This window comes from Mauremys reevesii, linkage group 7 (assembly GCF_016161935.1).
Source record: "Mauremys reevesii isolate NIE-2019 linkage group 7, ASM1616193v1, whole genome shotgun sequence".
Taxonomy (NCBI): domain Eukaryota; kingdom Metazoa; phylum Chordata; order Testudines; family Geoemydidae; genus Mauremys; species Mauremys reevesii.
The window spans coordinates 33,420,062-33,447,567 of NC_052629.1; the positions used below are offsets into that span (position 1 = coordinate 33,420,062).

General features: G+C 43.0%; 1 long non-coding RNA gene across 1 annotated transcript in view; it reads left to right on the forward strand.

Annotated features, from left to right (window-relative positions):
• Positions 1-27,266, forward strand: part of LOC120369314 — a 38,574-nt gene extending 11,308 nt beyond the window's left edge. The window contains exons 2-3 of the long non-coding RNA XR_005583063.1: positions 26,576-26,691; positions 26,939-27,266. This is a non-coding gene — a long non-coding RNA (uncharacterized LOC120369314). The remainder of the gene's footprint in view (positions 1-26,575; positions 26,692-26,938) is intronic.
• The last annotated feature ends 240 nt before the right edge of the window (positions 27,267-27,506 follow it).

A 27,506-nucleotide genomic window follows, 5' to 3' on the forward strand; every position in this document is an offset into this window, starting at 1 on the left:
GCTAGTGGCAGCATTACACAGCAGTGCAGCCCAGACAGTGAAGAATACACAAATAATTGGAATTACAGGAGGAATCTCATGTAAGCCAAGTGTGAAATTTGTCCAGGACCATGGGACTAACCCTCCTAACACTGGGAAAATGTGCCATGGAATATTTAATAGCTACAGCTGTCAGGCTTTTAAATAGCCCTCTTTCCCAAAAGAGGGCACTGTGCTGTTGGTATAATGCTGAAGGCAACTCCAAGGTATTGTCACAGACTCAAGATATGTCTACACTGTAGTCAAGAGGTGTGATTGCAGCACGTGCTGACTATTGAGGATATTATACTCTTCCCTCTCAGGGTACATCTACAATGAAATCAAGGATTGCTGCTCCTTAGGCACCCCGAAGAGAGCACTAGCCCTGGTACCGGCAGCAGGGGCAACGTCACCCACTAACCTCCCAAGTACAATCCTGCCCAGGGTACGTACTTGGAAGGTTAGCCCATGCTGCTGTCCTGCTGTTGCAGCTATACTGCAGTTAGTCAAGCTAGCTTTGCTCTAGCTAGATTAAAGCTGTCTTCAGTGTGCCTAAGAAACAGCAATCCTTGATTGCATTGCAGACATCCCCTGAGAGGGAAAAGTGCCACATCCTGAATAGTCAACACCACTTCCTGTAGCAGCTGTTAGAATTTCTTGGAGGCCTTACATCCACTAATCAAGCCCAGTCCCAGTCTCTGAGATTGGGTAAGAATACAAACTAAAGTTGCATTTTTGCCCCAAGTGAAATACAGATTCCTGCAGAGTCAAATTAAAAAGCAGTACCTTGCATTTCTAGAAGTTAATGCTTTTGCCTGCTTTCCTTTTCCTTAAGTAACCCCTCTGCCAAGTCCCAATGGCAGCAACAAGGACTAGATTCCATCTGGGTAGGTGTCCTTTTACTACAATAAATAAAAATATAGTTAGAGCCCCCATCCAGAGCTGTATTCCTACTTCTCTCTGGGGTATTAAAGACAGTAGCGGTGGATAGGTCCTATTGCCTGCTCTTCTTGCCTGGTTGGGCAAGATGAATGCCTTCGAGACCTATCCTTTAAAAAAAAAAAAAAAAAAAAAACTACTTGTGCAAGGCAAGAAAGAGAGAAGACCTTACAGCCCTGACTAGTGAGATCCTGATTCCCTAAGTCCGCTGTATTGGAGCAGTCCAAAATGATGTATGCTGAGATAGATGCATCAGCTTCACCTGGTTTGAGAGGAAAACTCTATTACCCAATAATGGTAGATAAGGATAGTCAGAGACATTTTTAAAGTGGTCTTGAAATATTCAAGGGTTCAGTATTAATAGCCAGAATAAATGCTGACAAAAGTTTTATATAACAACAAGGGAGTAGATTTCCTACAGGAAACTCACTTTAACTGCAAAAGAACACAGTAAATTATAGACAGAAGTGTGGAGAAAATTGTTACTCATTAAAAGGGAAGGGAAAGAAATATATTAATTATTAAGAAGCTGCACGGGCAACACAGAACACATGCACAGAGTGGGCTCATGGAATTCAGTTTAGTTGTAACAAATATTCATTATTGCTTTTATTAAATAGATTTCAAAACCTATACCAGGATGCATAAGTATCATCATCTTCTTTAGAGATGGGGAGAAATGAAAGTATTTGCCCAAGGTCACAGTGGATATTGGTGATATTGATAAAAATATAACTCAGGTCTCCAGAATTCCCAGGTGAAGTCCTGGCTTGCTGGTCAATGGCAAAACTCCAACTAATTTCAATGGGGCTAGGATCTCAGTCCCAATCTAGTCCCCTGAGGTACACCTATTCTGGCCAGCATGTCTTTAAGTAAGTATATATTAAGCACACAATTTATATGAAAGGAACTCTTACCTTTAGAAAATAGCCACCTTTTCAGGTGTGGGTCTTTGAGTACAGCAGATTTCAGTTGCTACATAAATGGTAGGTGGGACAACCTGACCCCAGTTGTATAGACCCAAAATGTAAAAGATGGAAATTGAGAAGAATCATTCACTAATTCACTGAATGTATACATGGAGAAAAAAAGAATGCATTTGGTTGCATGTTTACTTTTTATCTCCACTGGGTTTTCCTTGACACAAGGACTGGTTACATTTTGGTTTCGTATGCGCCTGTTATTATATTAATAAAACTAGATAAAGCATGGGCAGAAATAGCAGTTTGGATTCAATCTTCCTTTGCCTAAAGCCATGCTAAGGTGTCTATTAGCTGATATACCAGTCTACAATGACCATAAACACTTAGTGTCAGAACCTAGAACTCTGAATTATCCTATGACAACATGGGAGACATCTGTGCATGCTTCCTCTGTCCCAACACAGGACACTTACAAAAATGAAGACACTGAATAAACAGGGTAAAAGCTAGACCTTTGCTAAAAATAGATGCATACATATTAGAGAGACAATGTGGGAGAAGTAATATATTTTATTGGCCCTACTTCTGTTGGTGAAAGACATGTTTTTGAGCTACACTGAGATCTCCAGGTCTGGGGAAAGTACTCAGAGTGTGTCCATTAACTACAAGGTGGAACAAATTGTTTAGCATAAATAAACACATATTGCAAGAGACCATTCAAGGTGAAATGCCCAGTTAACATCTTTGCAGTCATGGACAAAAAAGGTGGGTTAGTGGGTTACAGATTGTTGTAATAAGCCATAAATCCAGTGTCTTTATTAAAACCATGATTTTTAGTGTCTAGCAAAGCTATGAATTTAAGCCCCTAGGCTCGTCTTTTGAGGGTTTTGTGCAGGCTTCCTTTGAGAATGACGACTGAGAGGTCAAATATAGAGTGATTGTTTTGTGAAAAATATTAACCCACAGGTGATATTGTGTTTTACCCTTTTAATCATTTTTCTATGTGAGTTTATTCAAGAACATAGGGATTGTTTGGTTTCACCCACACAGTTGTTATTGGGGCACTTAGGCATGAGGACCTCATCTAGTGCACTATCACAACAAGTGATGTAGGACACATTAATCTTGAAAGGTGTGTTGTGAGGGGGGAAGGTTGAATATTGTAGCAATGGAGATATTTCTGCATGTTTTGCGTCTGTTATTGCAGGGTCTGGTGCCACTTTGAGTTGGTGGGGTCTGGTCTGTGGGGACCTTCCTTCTGATGATGAGCGTGGCAAGGTGTGGGTGTTTGAACATCAAAACAAGGGCTTCAGGAAAGTTCTTTCAGGATGTGGTCCCCATCAGGTATGGGTTGTAGTTGTTTAATGAAACCTTGTATGGGTTCCTGTGTGAGGTGGTAAGTATCAGCTAAGGGTGTGTGGTTGGTGGGCTTTTTTTTCTGTATTGAAGCAGGTTCTCTTGGGGTATTTGGGTGGCCAATTCCATGATACAATCTACTTCTCTGGTGGAGTGTCCTTGTTTGGTGAAAGTGGTTTTAAGTGTTTTAAGGTGTATATCCCAGACTTTTTCCTCTGAACATATTTTGTGGTGTCTGAGTGACTGGCTGTAGATAACAGATTTCTTAGTGTGTTTAGATTTGTGAAGGTAAGAGTGGTGATTTGTGCGTTTCTTCTATATAATTGTCTGTAGGGTACCATTGCTAACACTGATCCAGGAAGTTGATGCTGGTGTGACAGTGTTCTAAAGAGAGTTTGATGGATGAGTGCTGATTGTTGAAGTTTGTGGTGGAAATCTGAGGAGTTTGGGTTGTCTGTCTAGAGGATGAATATATCATTGATGTTTCTCAGGTTTATCATTGGTTTTATGGTGCTTTTGTCCAGAAATTCTTCCTCAAGATGGCACATGAAGAGGCTGGCATACTGGGGAGCCATCCTAGTATCCCTGGCTGTTCCCATAATTTGTATAAAGTATTTGTTGCTGAATGTAAAATTTTTGTATGGGCGAGGATGAAATGGATGATTTTGGTGATGTTTGGAGTGGATATCTGAGTGCTGTCAATTGTCTTGTAGCTATTTGAGGCAGAGAGCAATGCAGTCATTCTGAGGGATGCTGATATATAGGGAGCTTGTTAATGTTGAGGAGTTTCTGGAGAAAGCTGGCCCTTTGTGTGGTGAGTGGTTTGAGGATGGCTTCTGTGAGTCCTGCTGTTCCTTCAATAAGAATGCCATGGCCAAATATGATGGGTCTGCTTGAGTTTCCTTGTTTGCGTATCTTGGGAAGCATGTAGAAGGTCTCTGGAGTGGGCTTGTGAGGGATGAGGTTGTAGAGTTTTTCTTGGAGTTGTTTGAGGAAGGATTTGATGATATCCTTAAATTCTTGGATGAACTGGCATGTGGGGTCTTCTCTGAGTTCTTTATAATAGGAGGTGTTGGAAAGTTGTTGGTTGGCCTCATTAACATAGGCATCAAGGTTGAGAAGTATGATGCCACCCCCTTTGTCTGCTGGTTTAGTCTTTTCAAAGTTCAGTTCATGCAACTTATTTCAGAGATGTAATATACCTTCAGTAAAAGTATAAAGTAAAAGGGAGTCTCTCTGAAGATGTCAGCAGAGGAGAAGCAGTTGGAAGAAGCTGTGAGAGAAGAAGGACTTAAATGCTGAGCTAGTGGATGAACCAGAGCTGAGGTAAAAGCTGAGGTGAAAAATGAAAGAGGAAGAAGAGAATAAGAGGAGGGGGCTGGGAAGTGAGAAGGAGGAAAGAAGAAGCAGTAAAAAAATAGAACCAGGCATGTGAGCAGACACTATTGTAGACGGGAAGTAGTAGAGGGAAATAAAATCTATTGACATACTGAGATAGAATATCAAGGAGAAAAACAACTGAAAAGACATATAATTGATGAAAAAGGGAATTGATTGAAAAGCTGTGTTAGATTAAAATAGTTCCTGAAAACAGTAAATGAAAAGTCCAACTGCCAACAACCTACAGTAAATGAACAGAGAAAATGACTGTGAACATCTGTTGATGCAATACAGTTCTAAAGTGCCTAATGGCCAAGTGGGGATTACAAGGCGAAGAAATTAACAGAATGTTAGGAACCATTAGGAAAGGAATAGATAATAAGACAGAAAATATAATTACGCCTCTTTATAAATCCAAGGTTTGCCCACAATTTGTGTTCAGATCTGGTCACCCCATTTCAAAATGCTATATTGGAATTGGAAAAGGTACAGAGAGGGGCAACAAAAATAATTAGTGGTATGGAACAGCTTCCATATGAGGAGAGATTAAAAAGACACAACAACTAGGGGTCACCCAATTAAATTAATAGGCAGTAGGTTTAAAACAAACAAAAGGCAGTACTTCTTCACAAATGCACAGTCAACTTGTGGAACTCTTTGCCAGAGGATGTTGTGAAGGCCAAAACTATAACAGGGTTCAAAAAAAGACTAGACCAACTAGTTTGACCAGGAACTAGATAAGTTCCTGGTCCATCAATGGCTATTAGGATGGGCAGGTATGCAACACTATGCTCTGAGTAGTGTTAGCCTCTGTTTGCTAGAAGCTGGGAGTGGATGACTGGGGATGGATCACTTGATGATTGCCTGTTCTCTGTTCATTCCCTCTGAAGCACCTGACATTGGCCACCGTCAGAAGATGGGTTACTGGGCTAGATGAGCCATTGGTCTGACCCAGTATGGCAACTCTTATGTTCTTAACTCTGCTTGTAGAGAAACTTGCTTAAAAGAGAGCGAGCCGCAGGAACATTGAATCTAAGGATCACATCAAGTCAAACAGAAGCAAATTACAGAACAGCAAGAATGGAGCTGGACTCTTCTATTTTACAAAGAGAAAAAAAGTAGCGGGGGAGGGAGACGTGGGAAAAAGAACAAAAAATAAAATATTAAATGTGGTCAGATTTTGAAAACTGAAATGAAATGTCAATTTGAAATTAAGCACGTATTTTCATTTGAATTTTTTAATCAAAGTGGAAGCTTATAAATGGAATTGTTTACAGAATATTTTGATTTGGATGAAACTGCATTTTTATTTAAAGAAAATTTGCTCAGGTCTACATTTTCCCACCTCTGACTAATGGAAGAAGCTGTTTATTTTCACTTACAAAATACAAATCCAATTAATGCAACATGATTTCACATGTACAGAAACTCTGCACCTAGGTAATTTTTGTTCAGTACAACACATACTGTATTTTCAGCATCAGTCACTACTTCCTTGATCCGGAACTTCTCCCCAAATTTGAGATGTTTCCTGAGATCCTTACATGGAATGTGGAAGTTGAATAAAAATGCTGACATATTATGCAGTATCTAAGACCACAATGTACGTACAAAATGTCCACTCGTTTTGCTGCCTTTGCTTTGTAAGGCTCCTAAACTGGGTTTCAGTCAGAATTCTGACTGAAGAGAATCCTGAAGAGAATTTGTGAGAATCCTGCTCAACCGATGGCATGTACATTGTTCCCTTAATGCCTGCTTATGTCATCTGTGTGAGTCACCATCCCTACAATTATAATAAAAAAAGCGGAGGAAGTATTCATTTTACTAAGCCAAAATTTAGATGTGTGCCAAGCTTCAGACTTGTACAGATAGCTATGTATGCAGGAAATCCATTTTCCATAAATGTATTTCACTGCCTCTGTCTCCGAAGACTTCCCAAAAAAGACCTTTCTGTCACATGCTGAGAATTCTTCTAAGTGTACAGTATATACACACATTCTGGTCTATGCATTTTTTTTTCTTCAAGTCTCACATTCCATATAAGGACCTCAGGAAACATTTCAAGTTTGGGCAGAAGTTCCGGACCAAGGAGCAGTAAACAAAACTTAGCCAGTTACAGAGTTTCTGTACATGTGAAATCATGTTGCAGTAACTGGATTTGGATTTTCAAGGTCCTTCTGTTAGTCATTGAGGTGGGAAAATGTAAAGCTGATCAATTTTTTTAAAATAAAGTTTCATCAAAATAAAAATACTTTGCAAACACAGTTCCATTTTTACTTTCATTTTTTTAGAAACGTTCATTTTTGATGAAAGAATTGAAATGAATGTGTTTAATTTCAAACTGACATTTTCATTTAATTTTTCCAAAGCTGACAACATTTCATTTTTTGTTCCTTTGCCCCCCTCAACGTAAAAGTAGAAAAGGAGAGAGTGGCGAGTCCACTCTAACACTCATTTTCCCTCTTTCTCTAACACAGATGCCCCCCCACATACACACAAACACCATTTTTGCTGTCTTTAGAGTGGCCAATGTTTTTCAAAAATGAACATTTTTATAAAAAATGTTTCTGCATTCTTCAACCTGCTTTACTGTTGTATATTGTCTAAGGGCACATCTTTAATGGCAATGTTACCGTGGCTTTTGTAGTCATGGCACAGTGCTGGAGAGCTTTAAAAAACCCACCTCCACAAGGGGCGTAGCTCCCGTCACTGGTGTACTGTCTATACTGGCATGTTGCAGCGCTTGGGCGGGGGAGGGTGTTTTTTCACACTGCCGAGCTAGAATGTTGCAGCGCTGTAACACGCCAGTGTAGACAAGCCCTAAATGTTAGATTGGAGGGACTCTTTGTGTTGTTTGTCTGTACAGAGCCTACTAGAAGAGGTCCATCCCTCCTGTCTGAAGTCTCTTGTGGTTCTACTGCAACACAAATAATACACAAACAATAGTTAAGTATTCTGACTGTTTTCCAGCTTTGGGAGGGGCTAATTGGGAGTTACATTATCGTTGAGGTCTGGAAGTGGTGATCTACAGGAGTGGATCATGATTTTGTTAGCATTTACTTTTTAATCCTCTGATTTTGTGGTAAAGGGAGTATTTGATGCTATTGTTGAGATAGAACAAGAAATTTTTGCTCCTTTCTTAGGAGGGGGAATTGACCCCATTCTGCACTGTAAGCATTGTTGCTAGAGTTCCTGTGATATTTGGCTGCAGCACTCTAGGGTTTCTCTGGGGTATGTTGGTTACGGTTACCATACGTCCGTATTTTCCCGGACATGTCCGGCTTTTTAGGTCTTAAATCGCCATCCAGGAGGAATTTTTAAATATCTAAAAATGTCCGAGAAAATACAGATGTATGGTAACCCTAAGTCCAAAGTCCCAGGGCTGGTGGCGCTTCCTGGGGCAGCTCCCAGTGCCTGCCCGCTGGCAGGATCCTGCAGTGTGGGTGGCCCCTAGGCACAGAGGTGGAGGGGGGTCTCCGTGTGCTGCACCAGCTCCCTCCTGCCCAATCAGAGCTGCGGGAGCGGGGCTTGCAGATGCCAGCAGCGGGCAGAGAGCCTTCTGCCCCCGACCTGACCTGACCCTGGGAGCCAGAGGGACCTGCCGAATGCTTCCCAGGAGCTGCCCCAGGTAAGCACCGCCAGGACTCCCAACCTCAACCCCCGGCAGGTCCCTCTGGCTCTTGGGGTCAGGTTGGGTCGGGTGGGTGGAGGGCTCTCTGTGTGCTGCCAGCGCTGGCAAGCCTCACTCTGTGACTCCAGCAGCTCTCACTGGCACTTTTTTCCAGCCAATGGGAGCCATGGAGCTTGCGTTTTTTGGCGGGCGCAGCACATAGAGACCCCTCAGCTGCCCCGATCCTAGGAGCCAGAGTGACCTGCAGCAGGAAGGGTGAGTAGGCCAGCAGGGCGGGGTGAAGAGGCGAGCAGTGAGCAGCAGGGATTGAGTAGGTGAGCAGGGATGGGCGGTGGGTGAAAGCCAGCAGCGGGAGTTGAAGAGGCAAGGGAGCCAGCGGCGGGTGGGCGGGCAGGGGTGAGGAGACAAGAAGCGGTTAGCCAGCAGCAGGTGGGGGTTCTCGGGGCGGGCATGGGGGTTTCTGACAGGGGAGTGAGGAGGTGAGTGACAGATCGGAGGAGGTGAGTGGTGGGTAGGGGACTGAGGAGGGACGCAGCAAGCCAGTGGCGGGCCGGGGGTGAGGAGGGGTGTGGTGGTGGGGCTGAGTGAGGAGGGGGTGGGACCTGGGGCAGAGTGGGGGAGGAGCAGGGGTGGACTATGGGCGGGGCTGACACCCCATGTGGAGTGTCCTCTTTTTTGAATGTTCAAATATGGTAACCCTAATGTTGGTGGTGTTTGTTGTTGGAGTTTGGACCTAGACCTCACTCCTGTATAGCAGAGTGGATTGAATTATACTGTCAGATAGTGTTAACAGAGGTTTTATTGCCGGTATAGATATGCTATGGAGATATAACTATATGTACTGTAGTTATCCACCTGTTACTTTATGGCATAGAAGGCCAGCAGAGTCTTTTAATATTTTTATAGCCAGTCTGAAGCATATTTAATGTGTCCTATTAAGCCCAAGCATTTGTTATTTAGGATATGGTCAATTTCCATGTCTTCATAACAGTGCTAACCTCAATCCAGTACCAAATGTAATGACTTGGTCCCACCTCTATACTGGGCCAAAGGCTTGATCTGAACACATCTGCACTTTGGGAGTTCAAAATCTGAAATTTGCTGCTTAGGCCCATCCCTGCAAATCTACTATCAGAATAGTAAATGCAACATAGAAATAACAACACTTTAAAATTGGAGTCTGATTCCACCACTAGTGATTAGACACTAGTTTAAATCCTGTTGGTAAAATTCTCAAAGGGAGAGGGCCTCAACTTAGCCTCTAAATCTCACTTGTGTATGCACACTGTTTGCTCCTACAGAGCAGCTAGTCAGATAGCTATGTTACTGATTTACATTCACAACTGAGTTTTTGCATATGAAAATTCTTAACACTGCGAAAAATGCATGTACAAATATACCCATTCAAATTTATAACTGACATTTCAAAGCCTGCCTTTTTTGAAGGTTTTACACTTGAGGGGTTTTGTTTCTATTTCTTGGGAGGATTATTATTATTTATTATTATTTTAATTATTATTTTGAAATTTTTATAAAGCTATGATAGAAAATCAGATATGGACAAAAGTTAACATTTTCAAATGTGCCTAAGTTCTAATTTAAAAAGTGCCTTAGAAACTTAGGAGCCTAAATCCCATTTTCAAAACTGACTTAGTCACTAAGAGATGTCTAAACTGCAGTTATACACCCACGGCTGGCCTGTGCCAGCTGACTTTGGGCTCAGGCTAAGAGGCTATTTAATTGTGGTGTAGATATTCGGGTTTGTGTTGCAGCCCGAGCTCTGGGACCCTCTCATCTCACAGGGTCCTATAGCCGAGGCTCCAGTCTGACCCCAAATATCTACATAGCAATTAAAAAGCCTCTTATCCTGAGCCCCACAACCTCGGGCCAGCTGCGAGTTTTTAATTGAAGCATAAACATACCCTTAAGGGCCTAAATTCCACTGACCTTCAGTGAGACAGGATCCTAAGTCACTTAGATGCTTTTGAAAAATGTTACCCCAAATCTTTAACAATTTTGGAGTCTGTGCAGTATGATAGTCAGTAATTAAGTACTAAAGCTTTGCAAATACTCCCAGCTGTAACAAAGAGGCTGCTGTTACCCGATGCTTGCTAGATGGGCAACACTTTTGGCATAGGGTCAAGAACTGGTATTAAAACATCATATAAAGGTTTTAACATTTCTGAAATAGATTACATGTGTTCTCATGGACTTTAAACTTGGAGTGGCAGAGCCTAAGATTCCTGTGACGGAGGTTCTGTGTAAAAGCAGTTCGTAAGGTCAAATCTTTTAATTTACTTTATGAAAAACTCCTTAGATTTAGCTATGTCACAGCTGTTATGAATATCATGTGGATTTTGTGAACTATAGTTTTATAGAGAAGAATCAAACCAAATATCTGGATAGAAAAATGAATCAATTCATGAATAGAAATTCATAGCTAATATGAATGTTGCAGATTTTAAGGATTTGAACCTGGGCCTGCAGAAATACAAGGCAATGAACCCCCCTGTGCCACCTGTCTGCAGCTGTAACCTGACTACTCCCTGCAATCCACAAAGGTTTTACACCACAGGAAGTTTGCCTTGCGTGATCTGACTGACAATAGTCTTAGCAATCCCTGATTGGCTCCTTGATCTTAAATAAGCCCATGGGGCACAGTAGGAAGTGTCTAGGAAACAATATGGATCCCTAGTTAGCTGTCATGACTGCCCTGCTTCTGAACTCCTGGTACTGACTTGGATTCTGACTCCCAATTGACCTCTGCAACTCCTGCACGGGCCTTGATACCTGGTATTGACCCTCGGCTGATTCCTGACTTTATCTCTGGCTTTGGCCCTCTGCTTCACTCCTGGCTCTGGCTTAACCCTCAACTCGACTCTTGACACTGATACTGGCTCTGACCACTGGCTCAGATGCCAAGCTGCTGCCACTAGTCCTGCCTACTTTCACCCAGGATCTTGACCATAGGCGCCAACTTTCTCCGGTGCCAGTGGGTGCCCATGCCCCCTCTTTCCCCACCCCTGGCCCCGCCCCCATTCCAACCCCACCCCGAAAGTCTCTGCCCTAACTCTGCCCCCTCCCTGTCCCTATTGGATCCCTTCCCCAAATCCCCCACCCCAGCCCTGCCTCTTCCGCCAGTGCGCCATGTTCCCCCTCCTCCCGCCTCCCTCCCTGCCCCGCGAATCAGCTGTTTTGTGGCGCAAGCTCTGGGAGGGAGGGGGAAGAAGTAGGACACAACAGCACACTCGTGGAGGAGGTGGAGGTAAGCTGGAGCGAGGGGGAGGGGGGAGGCAGGGAGCTGCCGGTGGGTGCTGAGCACCCATCAATTTTTTTTCTGTGGGTGCTCCAGCCCCGGAGCACCCACAGAGTTGGCGCTTATGCTCTTGACACAGGTAAACCAACTCTTCCCAAGAAAGTAATGCTGCTAGGGAAGTTCCAGGAGCAAACAGCCAAACTTTCCTTCTGAAGGTTAACCAACCAATGTAGGGCCTGATCCAAGGCCCACTGTAGTTAATAAAGGTCTTTCCAGCTCACTAAGGGGCTGTGTTTTTATTTTGACCATCTCACACTCCATTTGTGAAATTGAGAAAGTTTGCAAGCTCCGTGGTAGACTGTTCAATTGAACTTATTGTTGGAACAAATATTGTCCAGCTCTCCTCCCTTCTCTTTTATATAGCTCTCCCACAGCACACTCTTGTTTCTTTGAGCCTAAATAAACCCTTCAGCTGTTGTTGAAAACTTCCTCTAAAGAAAATTGGCTGTAACTCAAAGAACGAGTTTGCCAACTTCTGCACTGTTTATATTTGAGCAGTAGGATAATTGCTCTCTGATGTCTGAAATGATGTTTGCTGTGGTTGCATTCTGCAGCCTAGAAGAATTAATTTACTGCTTGGGAGACCTTAGTGTATTAACCCCAGTTAATATTAAGTTGCTGTTGACTTCATGAGAGCAGGATCAGACCTATATGCAAAGGAATGTTTATTGATTTTAATATGTTGTCTCTGTAATGCTTTTACCTTAAGAATAAATGTACTTGCTTAGAAAGAGCTGTGAGGTAACTTATAACTATGGGCAATACACTAGCCATAGCTCTCAGAGAGGACGCAAAGCACAGGTGCTGGCCTTGTTAGGCAGTCTGGCTTGCAGGGCATATCACAGTGTAAGGCAAGGAACTGTGTATCCTTAAAATTCCTGGTCTGGAGGGAGTGAGACATGGGTCTCCACCCAAGAGAGGTGATAGCTGAGAGCTGGAAGCCTAAATTAGGTGTCCTTTGTGGACCCTGGAGGGGAAATACAGGTGTAGTTGCCTGTGACAAAGGATTTCTATAGGGAGGAGAGCAGCTTTCCACTCAGGAGGTGCCTTTTCTCCCCACTGCCACTAGCTTGCTGCAGCTTGTCTCTCATCCCTGCTCCCTCTCTCTCACCAGAAAAGGGGGTTTTAAAGGTCCTTAATTGGACTCATATCTCTAGTTCATCTCAGGGGGAAAAGGGCCTTTACCATTCTAGGGCTGATATACTCACCTTCCTCCACTCTCTTATAGTTGTCAGGGGTTACTTTGTCAAAGTTCCTACACATACCATGACCACCAGCTCCTCCCCAGAACTGCACACAAGCCTGTATAAATGTCTTAGGAGATCTGCAACCTTCGCACTCAGCAGGCAATTCATTATGCAGTTCTTGGGGTCTTAACAAACACAACTGTCTGTATTTCTAATAATCAAATCCCCCAGTACTATTGCCGATCTCTTCTTAATACCTGGGGTCCCCTCCCCTGGAGGGGTATCCTCAGTGCAAGAGGATACCATGACATCATCTGGAAGGTGTGTCCCAGCTATGGGATTATTTCTCTCTGCTCCAGTTTGAGATGTTCTCCTTCCCCAAGACTCATCCTCCTCAGCAGCACAGAGGCCGTCAGACTGGGGGTGGGACCATTCTACTGTGTCCCGCAAAGTGTTCTCTCTGTACTTCTCTGCCTCCATTAGCTCCTCCAGGTCAGCCCCTCTAGTCTCAAGAACCTGAACTTGGACTCTGAGGGCCATAAGCTGCTTGCACTGAATGTGCACACATGCCACCTGCCTACAAGGCATGTAATCAAACATGCTGCAGTCAGTGCAATAAAGTGGATAGCCTCCACTCTTCTCCTGGACTTAGAATCATAGAATATTAGGGTTGGCTGCCTGCATTGTTTTTATTCTTGCTGGGGTAGGGGTGGAGAAAGGATGGAGTTTATTGACCTAACTTTAGAGAATGTTAGGTGTAGCTGGCTCTCATGCTTCTTCTCGAAACTCCCTGTTTTCTGCTCCTGTTCACTAGCTGCTCTGGTTGCTTAGTGGCTGGCTTTTTAACCCGCTGTTCTTCCTGAGTAGCCCTGCCTTCTTGTTAAGGGATTCTAAGGAAAGGGCTCAAAGGGGAGCAGGCTAGAGCCTCATTAGGAAGCTCTCAGCTTTCCCGAGCAGTAGGGTTGCCAGGTGTCCAGTTTTTGACTAGAATGCTTGGTCGACAAAGGACCTGTTAAAAGTCCAGTTTGCAGCACAGGCAAGCTCCCTACCCAGTTCTGCGAGACTCCTGGGAAGCTGCCAGCATCTCCCTCTGGCTCCTGGGTGGAGGGACGACTATGGGGGCTCTGTGCACTGCTCCCACCCCTAGCACCAGCTCAGCAGCTCCTATTGGCCAAGAATGCAGCCAATGGGAGCTGAGGGGGTGGTGCCTGCAGGTGCAGGCAGCGTGCAGAGCCACATGGTTGCACCTCTGCCTAGGAGCTGGAGGGAGATGTCACTGCTTCCCGGGAGCCACCTGAAGTAAGCACCGCCTGGAGTCTGCACCCCTCCCATGCCCAAATACCCTGCCCCACCCGTGACCCCCCTCCTGCACCCCAAACCCCTGACCCACTCTAGAGCCCACAGCCAGAGCTCTCACCTCCCCCTGCTCCAGCCTGGATCCCTCTTCCACACCCTGAACCCCTCATTTCTGGCCCCACCCCAGAGCCCACATCCCCAGCCAGAGCCCTCACTCCCTCCCACACCTCAACTCCAACCTCCATCCCTATCCTGGAACCTTCTCCTACACCCCAAACTCCTCATCCCTGGCCCCACCCCAGAGCATGCAGCCAGAGCCCTCACCCCCTCTCGCACCCTGCCCCAACCCAGTGAAAATGAGTGAGTGAGTGAGGGTCGGGGAGAGCCAGCGATGGAAGGAAGGAGGAATGGAGTGAGCAGGGGCGAGGGATGGCTTTGGAGACGGGGGAAGGGGACAGGACAGGGGTGTTCAGTTTTCTGCAAATAGAAAGTTGCCAACCCCACCTACCTTAGCGCACAGCCCCCCTAAACAGACTACACTATAAGCTTCAAACAAGCAGGTACACTTGTTAATAGCTAGTTGCTATTGATTTCAGTGACTGCAGGAGCAGACCCAAAGTATTTCATCTTCCTGGACAGGAGTAGCATCAATGTAACTTGTTCTGTTTTCACCAGATTCTTTTGTCCTTCTTGTGGTTTCCGGGGTGGAATTTTTTTGTTTCTGACGTACTGGCTCTATTTTCTCTTGAGGTTTAATATTATGTAACACGTTAGCTTTCTAACCAAAATAATTATCTTACCACATGCTGGCAGTGATCTAAAGTCAGCAACTACATTCACCTATTCCCATTCTGTTTCTTGTTTTGTTTTCTTTTTCTTGAGTTCTGCAATAAAGCTAATATTCTGCATGCATCTCTTTCATTTAATGGAACTTCATCTGAATTTCTGTTTCCTGTACCCACTCATTTGACTTTCCCCTATGACTCAGACTTCATTGTCTTGTCATAGAGGAAATCTTCCCCTCCTTTCACTAACGGGTATTTCATAATCATCCCACTCTTGGTACAAAAAGCAGACTTGTCTTTAACAGTTTATGCAGGCATTTATTCAGTAACTATTTATTCATAACTAAAAGAGCAGAGCACGTAAAACCCAGTCTAAATTTACCTGTACTTCCCATTTTATTTCTCCGCATATTGAGCAACAGACACTGGTGTGTTTCTAAACATGTTAGTTTTAAAGACTTTTGGGGTTATATTAATGGATACTTTCTTGTGCTCCTAAATCAGTATCAGGATCATGTCCAAAAATAATCCCTACTGAGCAAATCAACAGGTAATGGCAAGAATAGAATGTGCAGAATGTGAAGAGGTGAATTCTTAAATAACTACATTTAGTTGTATTCCTTCAGAAAGTTTACAGAAAAATAACATCATTCTGAAATGTGATGGAATAAAATGGAATGCAGCGCTTTCAGAAAATAATCCTAAGTATCTCTTAATAAAACCAGGCCACACATTGTAATTAATAGATGGTGGTTAAACTAAGAATTGTGGACACAGTAATTAGTGCTAATGAAGGTAAGGTACCAATATTATTATTTATATTAATGTATTGCCCGGGAGTTCCAGTCATGGACCAGGACACCATTGTGTTAGGTGCTGTACAAAGATAGATAGTCCTTGCCCCAAAGAGGTAATAGTTCTGCCTTTAGTTAGGTGTCATAAGGACCCCATGTATTCCATAGCAGTGGACTCTATATTTTTCTGTATAACTGAGTCCTGTATCTAAGGATTAATTTAAAACACAATATGTTTCTAGCTCTTATAGATACAAATCACGAAACAAACAAAATCCTTCAAAATACAAGCCAAGTGTAAACCATTGCAGTTTTTTCCTGAGTCTGCAGAGAGCCTAAAACTACAGCTGTAAGAAATAGGAGAACTCCTCTTATAATATCAATGGGCTGTTAACTCAGAAATGTAATGAGGGCAATTTAAATGTCAACATTCACTATTTCACTGCTAATCTTTGTAAGATAAATGTTCACTAATGGGCTTGCACCTGACTCCAAAACAGTTGCCAATGCCTTTCCTGGTGTCCAAATGTCTCTTATCCAACTGCCCACATGTTCAAATCCCTCCTGCCTCCCTGACAGTTCCTACAATGGAGTTATGAACTGTGTATGTACAGAAATCTGCAGTGTAGTTGTGAAGCTTCCTCACAGGATTGTGAGTTACCTGTTACTCACATGCCTCAGTAAGAGAGAGCTTCTTGTGCTAAACTGGGTGTCATCTCCCTGTCACTCCAGTTTGTTAGCCGCCCAAACAATCTCCTTAGAAGTTCTGCCAGCCTTTACTTTGCCCTGCAGGTTAACTGTAGGTGCACCCCACTCCCTGTGCCTCCTTGAAGAGTGTTTCTCTGTAGCATGCAGTCACTGTCACTGGACATGCACAGAATTAACAAGTTCGCTGTCTCCAGAGACATTTTATACATCAGCCTGTTTGGTTCAGCTGAGACTGGGCGGGGGTGGATGGATGAAGAAACAAAGTGACCCTCAATCCTGAGTGCCCTGAGAAAGTGTCTCAGTTGGGAAGTCAGGCAGGGTTTACACACAGTTTGCTGGCTGGCTGAAGTTCATAAGTCAAGCACTCATGATTTGGAGAGATTCACAAGTGAGGAGGGTGGATTCTAAGAAAAGGTCACAGGGCAAGTATAAAGATGAGCAAGATAAATAAAAAGCCAGAAAACCAGGCTGGGGCAGGCCGCAGTGAATCACACATGAAGTTAGAGCTGGCCCAATTAGAGAGAGAGAAAGCAGACACAGAACATTAGCACCAGCAAGTCTCTGTCTTGCTGAGGCAGGGGGGTAATACTGTGACCTCCAGCTCTGGCACCCCAAGAAAGTGTCACAGTAATGTAAGGGTGGCAGAAAATACATTTAATTTAGTATCAAAATAACACACACAGTGCACGGTTTGGTATTATTCATTTTCACACTTACTTCAATAAAAACCACCATTATTTATTTACCTGAAGCTGCTACCGTTATTTTGCCGTCTTCCACAGCAGAGTCTCTCAGGGTATATCTACACTGCAATTGGAGGTGTCACTGCAGCATGTGTAAGCAAACTTCCATTGAACTAGCTCAAATAACAGTAGCAGTGAAGCCATGATAGCACAAACTAGCTGCTTGAGAACATCCCCAGGGTCCTGGGCAGGTGGAACTAGCTCATGCTGCAGCCCATGCCACCAAGGTTTCACTGCTGCTGCTGTTGGAATTAGCTAGATCAAAGCTAGCGCCAGTATGTGTATCCATGCTGCAGTCACAACTCTGATTGCAGTGTAGACAAACCCTCAAAGACTAGCAGGTCTTGCCATGGAATTTAGGACTTGCTGCACAGCACACAGGAACGTAGGCATGCTGTAACTTTGTGCAAGGTTCCCCAGAGGGTTATAGTAACACAACTTTTACATGGCTCGTAGTTAACGGCCCTGCCCATTTGTGTAGAAATTCTTAACTGTGGCAAATGAACAAAAGTAGGATTTGAACGTGGCCCACAAAAGGTGAAAGATAGTTTACTAAAGCAGTGTTCCATCCAGCTCCCCAGATCTGTGCCTTTCAGAAAACAGTTACATTTTCATCACAGAGGTAGGTGAGTTCATGATGGAAGGTGCATAAAATGCAGGTACACAACAGTTTTTAGACAATAGTCCAGCACTGGAGCTCCATGAACAGGTAGTTTTTTACACTGTCAGTATTTACCATTAGTTATTGCTGTGTGATATTTAAGGTGCTCATATTTCAGTGGGATGGTAATTTTTTTAAAAAAGTCTTTTTTTCTTAATGACAGCCACTGTGTGCTTATTCAGATACCCACATACTTGTTTACTGAAGTCTTTTTGACATGAAAGTCTGAAAGTTTACTGAAGTCTTTTAGAGCAGGATCCTTCTTAACTACAGCCTTCGCTACAACATATTAGGAACAGCCTTTCTTAGGGCTAATCTACACTTACCTGCCGGGTCGACGCGGTGAGTTCGACTTCTCGGAGTTCGAACTATCGCATCTAATCTGGACGCGATAGTTCGAACTCCGGAAGCGCTGCAGTCGACACCGGTACTCCACCACTGCAAACGGAGGTGGCGGAGTCGACCTTGGAGCCACGGACTTCGATTCCTCGGCGTCTGGACGGGTGAGTAGTTCAAACTAGGGTACTTTGAATTCAGCTACGCTATTCACGTAGCTGAATTTGTGTACCCTAGTTCGACCCCGCTTCTTAGTGTGGACCAGCCCTTAGATATCCACACAGTTAAAACTCTTGTTCAAGCTCTCAGATCCCATCCCAAAACTCTCTTTTGCCATGACACCTCCAAAAAACTTGACAATGGTTAGGCTGTAGGTATGCTGAGACCACTGCTGACCAGTATTGTCTCATTGTTTTCCTTGCGCTCCCCCATCTATCTGTCTGTCTGTCTGTTGTTTCTTGTCTTACACTTAGAATGGAAGCTCCCTCAGGACAGGGTCCATCTTTTTGTTCTGTGTTTGTACAGCACCTACCACAGTGGGTCCTAATCCATAACTGGGCTCATGGATACTATGATAATACTACTACTACTAATTAATAAGTAGTCTGTCTAGCTATCCAAAGTTCAAGTGTTGTTAGGGTGGATCCCTGTGTGCTTTTGTTTTTATTATGTGATTGATCATTAGATCACTTTGATAATAAGGTCCAAAATATGTAATACATTGATAGTGCTCAAGCTCTTTAGTGAATTTATGCAGCTGCTGTTGGCTTATGGTAACTCTGACATTTGTTTATTTCCAAAGCTAATGTACAATATGCTGTCTTAGGACAGCACTATGGTAATACTACTACTACTAATTAATAAGTAGTCTGTCTAGCTATCCAAAGTTCAAGTGTTGTTAGGGTGGATCCCTGTGTGCTTTTGTTTTTATTACGTGATTAATCATTAGATCACTTTGATAACAAGATCCAAAATATGTAATAAATTGATAGTGCTCAAGCTCTTTAGTGAATTTATGCAGCTGATGTTGGCTTATGGTAACTCTGACATTTGTTTATTTCCAAAGCTAATGTACAATATGCTGTCTTGGGAAGAAGCTCATGGGAGAAGGTGAATAGAAATGAATACTGGAATAATAATTTTCCACTGTCAGTCAAAGTCAAGTGCAACAAACATGTAAAAATAGAACGAAATGTAACCTTTATTGTAGGGAGCTCAGACGGAGCCTTTGTTCATCGCCTAGCTGCGAGGGACAGTAATAGTTATTACTGAAAACCCTATCATTGTTGCAACCTATTTGTCCTATGGCGATCGGCGGCAGGCAGCTTCTACCTTCACAGATTGTTTTGTACTCTAAGGTCCTGATCCAAAGAACCTTGACACCAATGGCAGGAAGGACTCCTTAACAGAGAATGTACCAGTGCACTTTGTCTGCAGTTTGGCAACATTTTGTGAGAGAGAGAAAATCAGCCATTTTACTTACACTGAAATTTGAAATCTTCCTTCTGTTTTTGATCATCACTGCCCATTTTCTTAAATGATTAAAAGTCATTGGCTTCAATTTCTTGACAATCCAATAACCGTATTTGTTTGTTTTATACAGTAACTCACTTTAGATTATTTTAGGATGCATGGCCAGATGTTAATGATGTAGTCAGAATTAAACACTGTAGCAGAGACTTTTGCCATCAAATGAAGTAGCCTATTATGACATCAGTTTAGCCCGGGGTACTCTGAACATAGCATACTTGAAATGAAAGTCAGATCACTGGAAATAATTTTCCCTGCCAATTGCATGCATTGTCCTCTTTAAAACTGTAAGAGACCTCTTTAAAATTGGGTCTGTAAGGTCAGGCAGCCACCATGTAGCTTTAATTTATCCGACTTGTCCTTATTGTGCAGGATTAACTGGGGTGTCATTGTGCAGGATTAACTGGGGTGTCATTGTCCATAGCTATGGTATTATAGTTGAACTAGTTTGGTCTGTATAATATGGGCCTTTTCTTTATTATCAAACATGCTAATTTCCTGCTTCCACCAGTAATTTGCTTCAACCAACATTCCTCTTGTGGCAAAGCAAGAAAAATCCATTTTTCTTCAAAATCCCTCTAGTTTCCTTAAAGTACCTATGATTAAGCAATGAAGCTTTTCTGACTGAGTTCCTTTACGTATAAGACTTTAGTGCCAGCCTTAGCAAACAACTGCTAGTTAGAATGTATTGTTACTTTGTCTAGCACCACTTCCTTTTTTCAGAATTATATAAATGTATTACCCTTGTTTTGGCTTGTCAACATCCAGAATGCAGCCCTCCTTGCCAGGAAATGCGTATTTGGCACTCACAACTGAGGGCATGGAAGCTGCACAGCTTTTCTTTGCCTGTGTACAGGATAGGTGCCTTAATGAAGGAAAACTGAGTAGGTATTAATGAACACTCCCAGGAAAAGGAGTTTTAACATGGCAAGATCAGTATCATTAATTTAAATCAATCCCAAAGGAGGAAGTGCTGATGAAGAATTTAGCAATGCTCCCTAATTGCTGCTCTCTGAGGCAATGAAATTTGGAAGAAAAAAAAGAAGGTGCTTTTGCAACCTTACAGTACAGCAATAAGGGGAATGCCAGACTAGTGGGATGGAGAAGTTGGGATTTTTCTTGTGGTGAAGGAAATTCCACCTACTTACACAGTATTAGACTGGACCCTGAGAGGTGCTGAATCTCTCTAAATTGATAGGCACAAACATTTTTAACCAGGGTTTGTGCTATCTTCCTCTCACATGTTTCTTTTTATGGACCTTAAACATTATTTAAGATTTTGGGAAATAGAAGTGCTATGTTTGAAACATTCACGTTCTTGCAGCCCTTTCTAGTCCTAGGAATTCTGACGTGCATCTCCTTTATCTTTCCATCCATCTTGCCTTTTGCCTCTCTTCACTAGCTCTACATTTCCCATTCTGCAATTCTAGCGTTCCCACCACCATCTTTTAAGCTCTTATTCAGTTAAATTATTGTCCTTCTGTTAGGAAAAATATTCAAAGAGCATCACAAATTAGAAGTAACAGCAAAAATATAATTTTGTCATGCATTATCAGCAAACTGGAGACAGTGCACTAATCAATGCCTTTCATCTCTATGTTTCAGCTATCAGGATTTGTGGGAGTCAAATCCTTAGCTTGTTGAAAGCCTCAGGCTGATAGTCAAAAGGATTTCAAGCATGCTGAAAATGGGTGGGGTTTTTCCCTTCTGAATGAATGAGTTAACATTTTGTATGGCATGTTACTCTAAATCATGATAGATGGAAGATTGTGCAGAATTGATGGGAAATGATGGAGAATGTAAATGGTGATTTTTAATCATGCACATTAAATACGTTAACTACTCTGAGAATATTTAAGAATAAGTTTCTCACATAATTATTTTTATTTAATATTTTAATAGCTTAGTTATTATAAAACTCCCTTATGTAGAATGGACATGGCAGAATCAAATCTGGGTAGGGTGGTTCTGATGGCAATGGGGTTCAGATTATTATGAAGAAAGACTGATGATTTAGAATAGAATAACTAAATAATATGAGTCTGGATAAAAGATTTTTTTAAAAAGGAAAATCACAACTGCCCTCTTCTTCTCCTGTCTTTTGATTACAAGTGGTGGCTTTCAGAAGACCTAAAAAATGAAACTTAAATGGATATTGCAATTTATCAAGAGGTAGACTGAGATGTTGCAATAATTTAAAAGTTCCATGCACACTTTTTAAAGTAAGTGGAATCTGGTGATATCAGAAATAGGTAGAGGAAAAAGGTGTGCTCTGTGGTGATTTACAGCAGTGGGTAAAAATAATCTTGTAACTAATTCAGAATAGGATGTATTTTAGCCTATCCAGAGAAACCTCCAAATTATAATAACTTTATAGGGGTTGTCACTCTGGATAGTGATTTGGGACTTTGAAACTGAAAAGCATCCAGTGTACAGTTTCAGATCAAAGACCAGAAATATGCAAATGATATAAAATTAACAAGGCACACATAAAATGTATTAAAAACTGGCTAAGTTCTCAAAAGCTAATTGTAAATGGGCAATCATCATCGAGCAGATGTGTTTCTAATGGTGTTCCACAAGGATCAGTCTTTGGCCTTTGTTACTTAACATTTGTAGCGCTCCCTCTCCACCCAGTTACCTTCTTTAATGCCAATCTGCTTACAGGTTTTGGTGGACAGGTCAGGGTTATTCTGGATCCCGCCACCCGCTCAGCAGGGTGTATCTTCTTTATTTTTCCCTATGAATTTATTTGGTGATGCCTCCACCCCCCTCACTTCTTCCTAGCAGGGTCACCAGGGCAGCTTGGGAGGAAAATTATAACCACAGGGTAACCACCACTTACTTGCCAGATAGTCTCCTACCTCAGCGTCCAGACACACTCACAGAAGGCAGCAGCCCTGAACTAGCAGCCAGAGAAGAGCTGACCATGTGGTGACTGGTGTCACCTAGAGAGCTGGAGGGCCAACTCAGCCTGGCTGGGGAAGTTTCCCAGCAAAACTCTATAAGCTGGGAGTCATCAGTGCAGAAGGAAAAGCCCAGCTGAGGGATCTTGCTTTCAGGTCCCTAGAGGCCAGTTCTCAGGGGGAACCCTGCTTGCAGGCCTGGGACTCACCAGCTCCCCACACAGCCAGTCCTGCCCTTGCCCTGGCTGGCTCCAGACTGTCACCAAAAAAATGGCTTCTCCCCTCTCCTGAGCTCCCTGGGAAGGGCATTTCACTCCCTACTGGTTGCTGGGCAGATTCTGCTCCTCTTCCCTACCAGGGACAGTGTGCCTCTCCCTGAGCTGCCAGCAGACAGAGCCCCAGGAATCTAGGTAATCTCCTTGGGGGTTACACATTTTTAATTATGACCAGGAAGAGAACATAAAATCATCACCGATAAAGTTTGCAGACAACACCAAGACTGGGAGTGTAGCAAATGATGAAGAGAATAGGTCACTGATAGAGAGTGATATGGATTGACTGGTAAGCTGGATTCAAGCAAACAACATGCATTTTAATATGGCTAAGTGTAAATATATACATCTAGGAACAAGGAATATAGGCCATCCTTACAAGATAAAAGGTGCTATCCTGGGAAGCAGTGACTGTGAAAAAGATTTTGGGGTCGTGGTGGATAATCAGCTGTAGATGAACTCCCAGTGCAATGCTGTAGCCAAAAGGGAACCAATCCTGTCTATGTTCTGTGCGCATCCAAAATTCCTGCTGAATGACCCACCCTGGGAGCAAGTTACCAGTGACCCAGGGCTGGGACAGCAGGAGGGTGCAGGTTGGGGGGAGAGCCCAGGGCTGGGGCGGCAGGGGAAAGTGGGGGTGAGGGAGAGCCCAGGGCTGGGGTGGGGGGCAGCCAAAAATTTTTTTTTTGCTTGGGACAGCAAAAAACCTAGAGCCGGCCCTGGTCTCTCTGCAAATTTGTGTACACAGGGTCAACCCCTTACCTCTCTTTAAAAGTGAAAAGTTTCAAAAAGTTCAATTAATAGAAGATTGTTGGGGGCAGACTAGATCTGGACAAGGAGAAGTCTGGAGATAAATGTGAGAAGTGAGGGACACATTTTTTGTGTGTTTTTTTTGTTAAAATATTATGTTTGCTGTTGAAGAAAAAATCCAGAATACTTAACATTTTAGTTAAATAAAACAATTGAAATGTCTATCTGGTGATGTTCTCCTCCTAATATGGCCTGGCAAGAAAATCCTCCAAATATTAATGATTAATCTCTTGAATTGGAGATACTTCACCTCCCAATGACTTCATAAATATCAGTTTCAGTTATCTTTGGTAAATGAAATAACCAAACAATCATTCATTTTCTGATACAGCTGTAAAACTCATCTGAAAACTTTTCAAAATAAATCACAGTTTAAAAATGTATAGTGTGTACCTTCTAAAAATGAAACCTACATCTAGCTCTGAGTTGTGAAGAATATGTATTAAGGTTATAACAACCAACAAGAATGGACTTTTATGTAGAAACCCAGGATTAAATTGAGTCTTCCTAACTAGTGATTTAAATAATGGTTTAAATCAAATCCACCCCGCCCAGTGTGCTCTTGCCTCGTCCTCTTCGTTCCCCAGGGGGCCCACAAATATGTTTGGCGGTGGGCCCACAAAAAGTTAATCAAGCCCTGCACTTATCTGAGTAGTTCCTTTGAATTCAGTGGTGCTACATACCTGAGAAGTCAAAGCAGCTACTAGGATGAGTAAAGCTATTCATATGCATAAGCATTTGCAGGATCGAGCCCTAAAAAGAAGTGCTGGTTGAAGAAGTAACTGCAGTTGATCCATATCTTACAGATACCATGATATAATTAAATGCAACATCCCTATTAAAGGGATCATGCCACACACTAGCCTCCCCGCTCTTGTTTGTATGGCTAGAGGCCTAGTAGGGCACTTATTGGTAGAAATATAAAACTGAATTTATAGGTACTAAAACTGGGCTATCTCCTGAAGCTCTCAGGCAAGTCACTCACTGAGTTCAGAGGAAGGATTATCAGAGTAAGAGTTGAGGATTTGCTCTTCTCATATCACTCGTTGTTATTTTGTTTAATTATTTCAAATGACAGTGTTTGTAAACTGGAATTGCCCAGCTTGGCCCCCTTCCAACATTTAAAGTAACATTGGATGAATCTGTTATGCATGGAAATAATTGGCAATAATTTGGAAAGTGCTGGGAAAAAAGAAAGAGATTAAATGTACACCGTAGAGTGGGGATTTTGTGTTTTTTATCTTGGCATTAAGTCTATGGTCTCCGATAAGAATTTGGAATGTGCTTGGGGCCAGTGGTTCTGCAGGTTAGAACTTGTGTTTTATTTTCCATGCATTTCCCGTATTATAAACATGAAACCAGTGGAACAAATGTTTCTTGTCTATTATTGAGCTTCTCAAATGTCAGAAGGGGCTCAGCAGGATTCTTTGTAATAATGTCATCAATATGTTTATTTCAGTAGCGAAATCCTTTCCAAATGATACCAGTTCAGATAGTCTGCCCTCTCTCTCCTGGAGTGTCAAGGAAAGAGTAGTGCACTCAGAATCTCAGAAGAGAGGGACATCAGCAAATTCATGGCTAAAGTATCTCCTTTGTTCAGCATAAAGTGGGCTATATAACTTGTCAGCGGTTCCTCCTGCTTTGTCTATAATTAAGGTTGCCCAACATTCTCCATTAAAAGACCCCGTTTTCAGTTGCTTATAACTTTGCAAAACGTCAACCGTTTGCACTGAAATTTTCCATGCTGGGTGTCAACCTGAAGCTGACTTTTTTTTGAAAGTTTCAGCTAAAACAGTTCAGCCACTTCCAAGAATAAGGTTAGGAAAAAATCAGTTGTTTTCCCCGTGATAAAAAATTCTAACAACTGTTTTTGTGGAGAACTCTAGCACCTGCATGATTTGGAGCAGGGACTTGAAATTTGGCAGAGGTGTCAGGTGTCCCTGGTGTCAGGGAGATGCCTTTTGTTGTCCCCATAGAAATTGGCACAAATGTGGCTAAATTATAAGATGAAAAATCTCAGTTCATACGTGCTCAGTAGAGATGTGTTAGAGGTTGGCAGCTAAATTCCATCTGAGCTGAACATGCTGTAGTGGTCCTTCACCACTTCTGTGTGTCAACTGGACTGCGTTTGTGGCATCACTACAAAAGAAGAGAGTGCTCAATCCTGGGGCTGGACAAGAATTTACCTGTAATTGCTCCTCCTGGGTGCCAGGGGTCTCAGTGGTGCTGGGCACTAGAATGCAGAGCAGAGAGACTATATCTCCTGTGCTGTCAGTGACCACCCCTCCTGCCCCACCCCACCCTTGTTTGCCCCAGGCAGCATGGAGGAGAAAGAGGAAGCAACCTGACTCAAATGCAGAGGGGTGAGAAATGCTGGGGGGAAGGGAAGCGATGCAAAGGTGTGGGGACAGAGACAGGGGCTTGTGGGAGAGAGAGAGTAGGAACCTGGGGGAGGGGGCTTAGGAGCAGTAGTTGGGAGTGTGGGATGGGGCAAAAAGAGTGGGTGGGGATAGGAACAAAAGTGAGGGAGAAGGACAAAAACTGGTGATGGGGGCAGAACAGGAGTGGGAGGCAGGTAAGGGCAGGGTTTGTAGAGGGGGGCGATAGAAGCAGAGAGGAGGAGGAACATGGGCAGGAGCAGAAGGGGGAGACAGAGCAGGAGCAGGAGAGGGATGGGGCAGGGGCAAGGACAGGAGCTGGGAGGACGATACGGGGGAAGGGATGGGGCAGGAGTTAAGTGGTGGTGGAGGATGGGCAGGGTTGGGAGGATTGCAGGAGAGGAGGGGACAGGTAGGAGCTGAGAAGGGGCATAGGAGCAGAAGGGGGCAGGGACAGGCTGGGAAGAATGGGGCAGAAGGGTCTATAGAAAGCTCTGTCCTGAAGAACCTGGAATGGAACCTGTTATCCATGAGTCTCAGCAGCCCTTTTTGGTCTAGCGAATAGCTAGACAAAATGGTAAAGTGTGTGTCTCCATCCCTCTCTAGCTGCCGATCCACACAGAAGAGAACAGTCTGGAACTGTGGCCAGTTACTGCATTCGCTCAAGTAGCAGAGAAGTGTGCTTTGGATCTAAAGATCCATACAGATGATGCATATGAGGGGTAAGTATGGTTCCACATGATGAAATTTTTGTTTCTTCTATTTTTAAGTCTTTCAATATATTTATATATATATATATAGGACATTACATCCAGAAACCTACGATAAAAGAATGTTAAAGTTGCAAAGTCAAGCACTGAAAAGTTAAGAAATGCCAGAATTATGGTTGCCTTCCATCAGCAAATATAATTAAAGCTTTTCTTCTGTTTGTGCAACTTAAATTTCCAATTTCCTTTTCTCTTCTTACAGGAGGAGGCTAGACTTGAAGGATTCTGGTGTCAGGGCAGGAGCCCAACAGGGTCAAAATTTATTTATATCAACCTTTTTTCATTTGCAGACCCCTAAAAACATTTGAATGGAGGTGTGGACCCTTTTGGAAATTGTAGCCATATTCTGTGGGCCCCTAAGGGGTCCACAAACCACAGGTTGAAAACCACTATTTTAGGATAACAACAACCTTTCATGAACCCTTTAGACATAGTCTGCAGACCCCCCAGGGGTCCGCAGACCAGAAAACCACAAACTTATACTGATCTTCTCACGTTTCCTCTGGAAATGTTTTTTTTCCTTTTGGACTCTGAAAATGAGCTGTAAGTCACTGCACTTTCTATGTTAATGTTCTTGCTTTGCATTGCCCTATTTGGGAATTTCCATTTTGGTTGTGTTTAAGACTGGGGAAAGAATGCAGGAAAATTACCTTCTGTGTAATGCTATAAATATTTATTTTCAAACTTTATTTATGAAAAGATTATTAACAATTTGTGTTGGGTTTTCTGACCGCCTGATTTCTTGATAGGTAAAGGGCGGAATCAGGTGG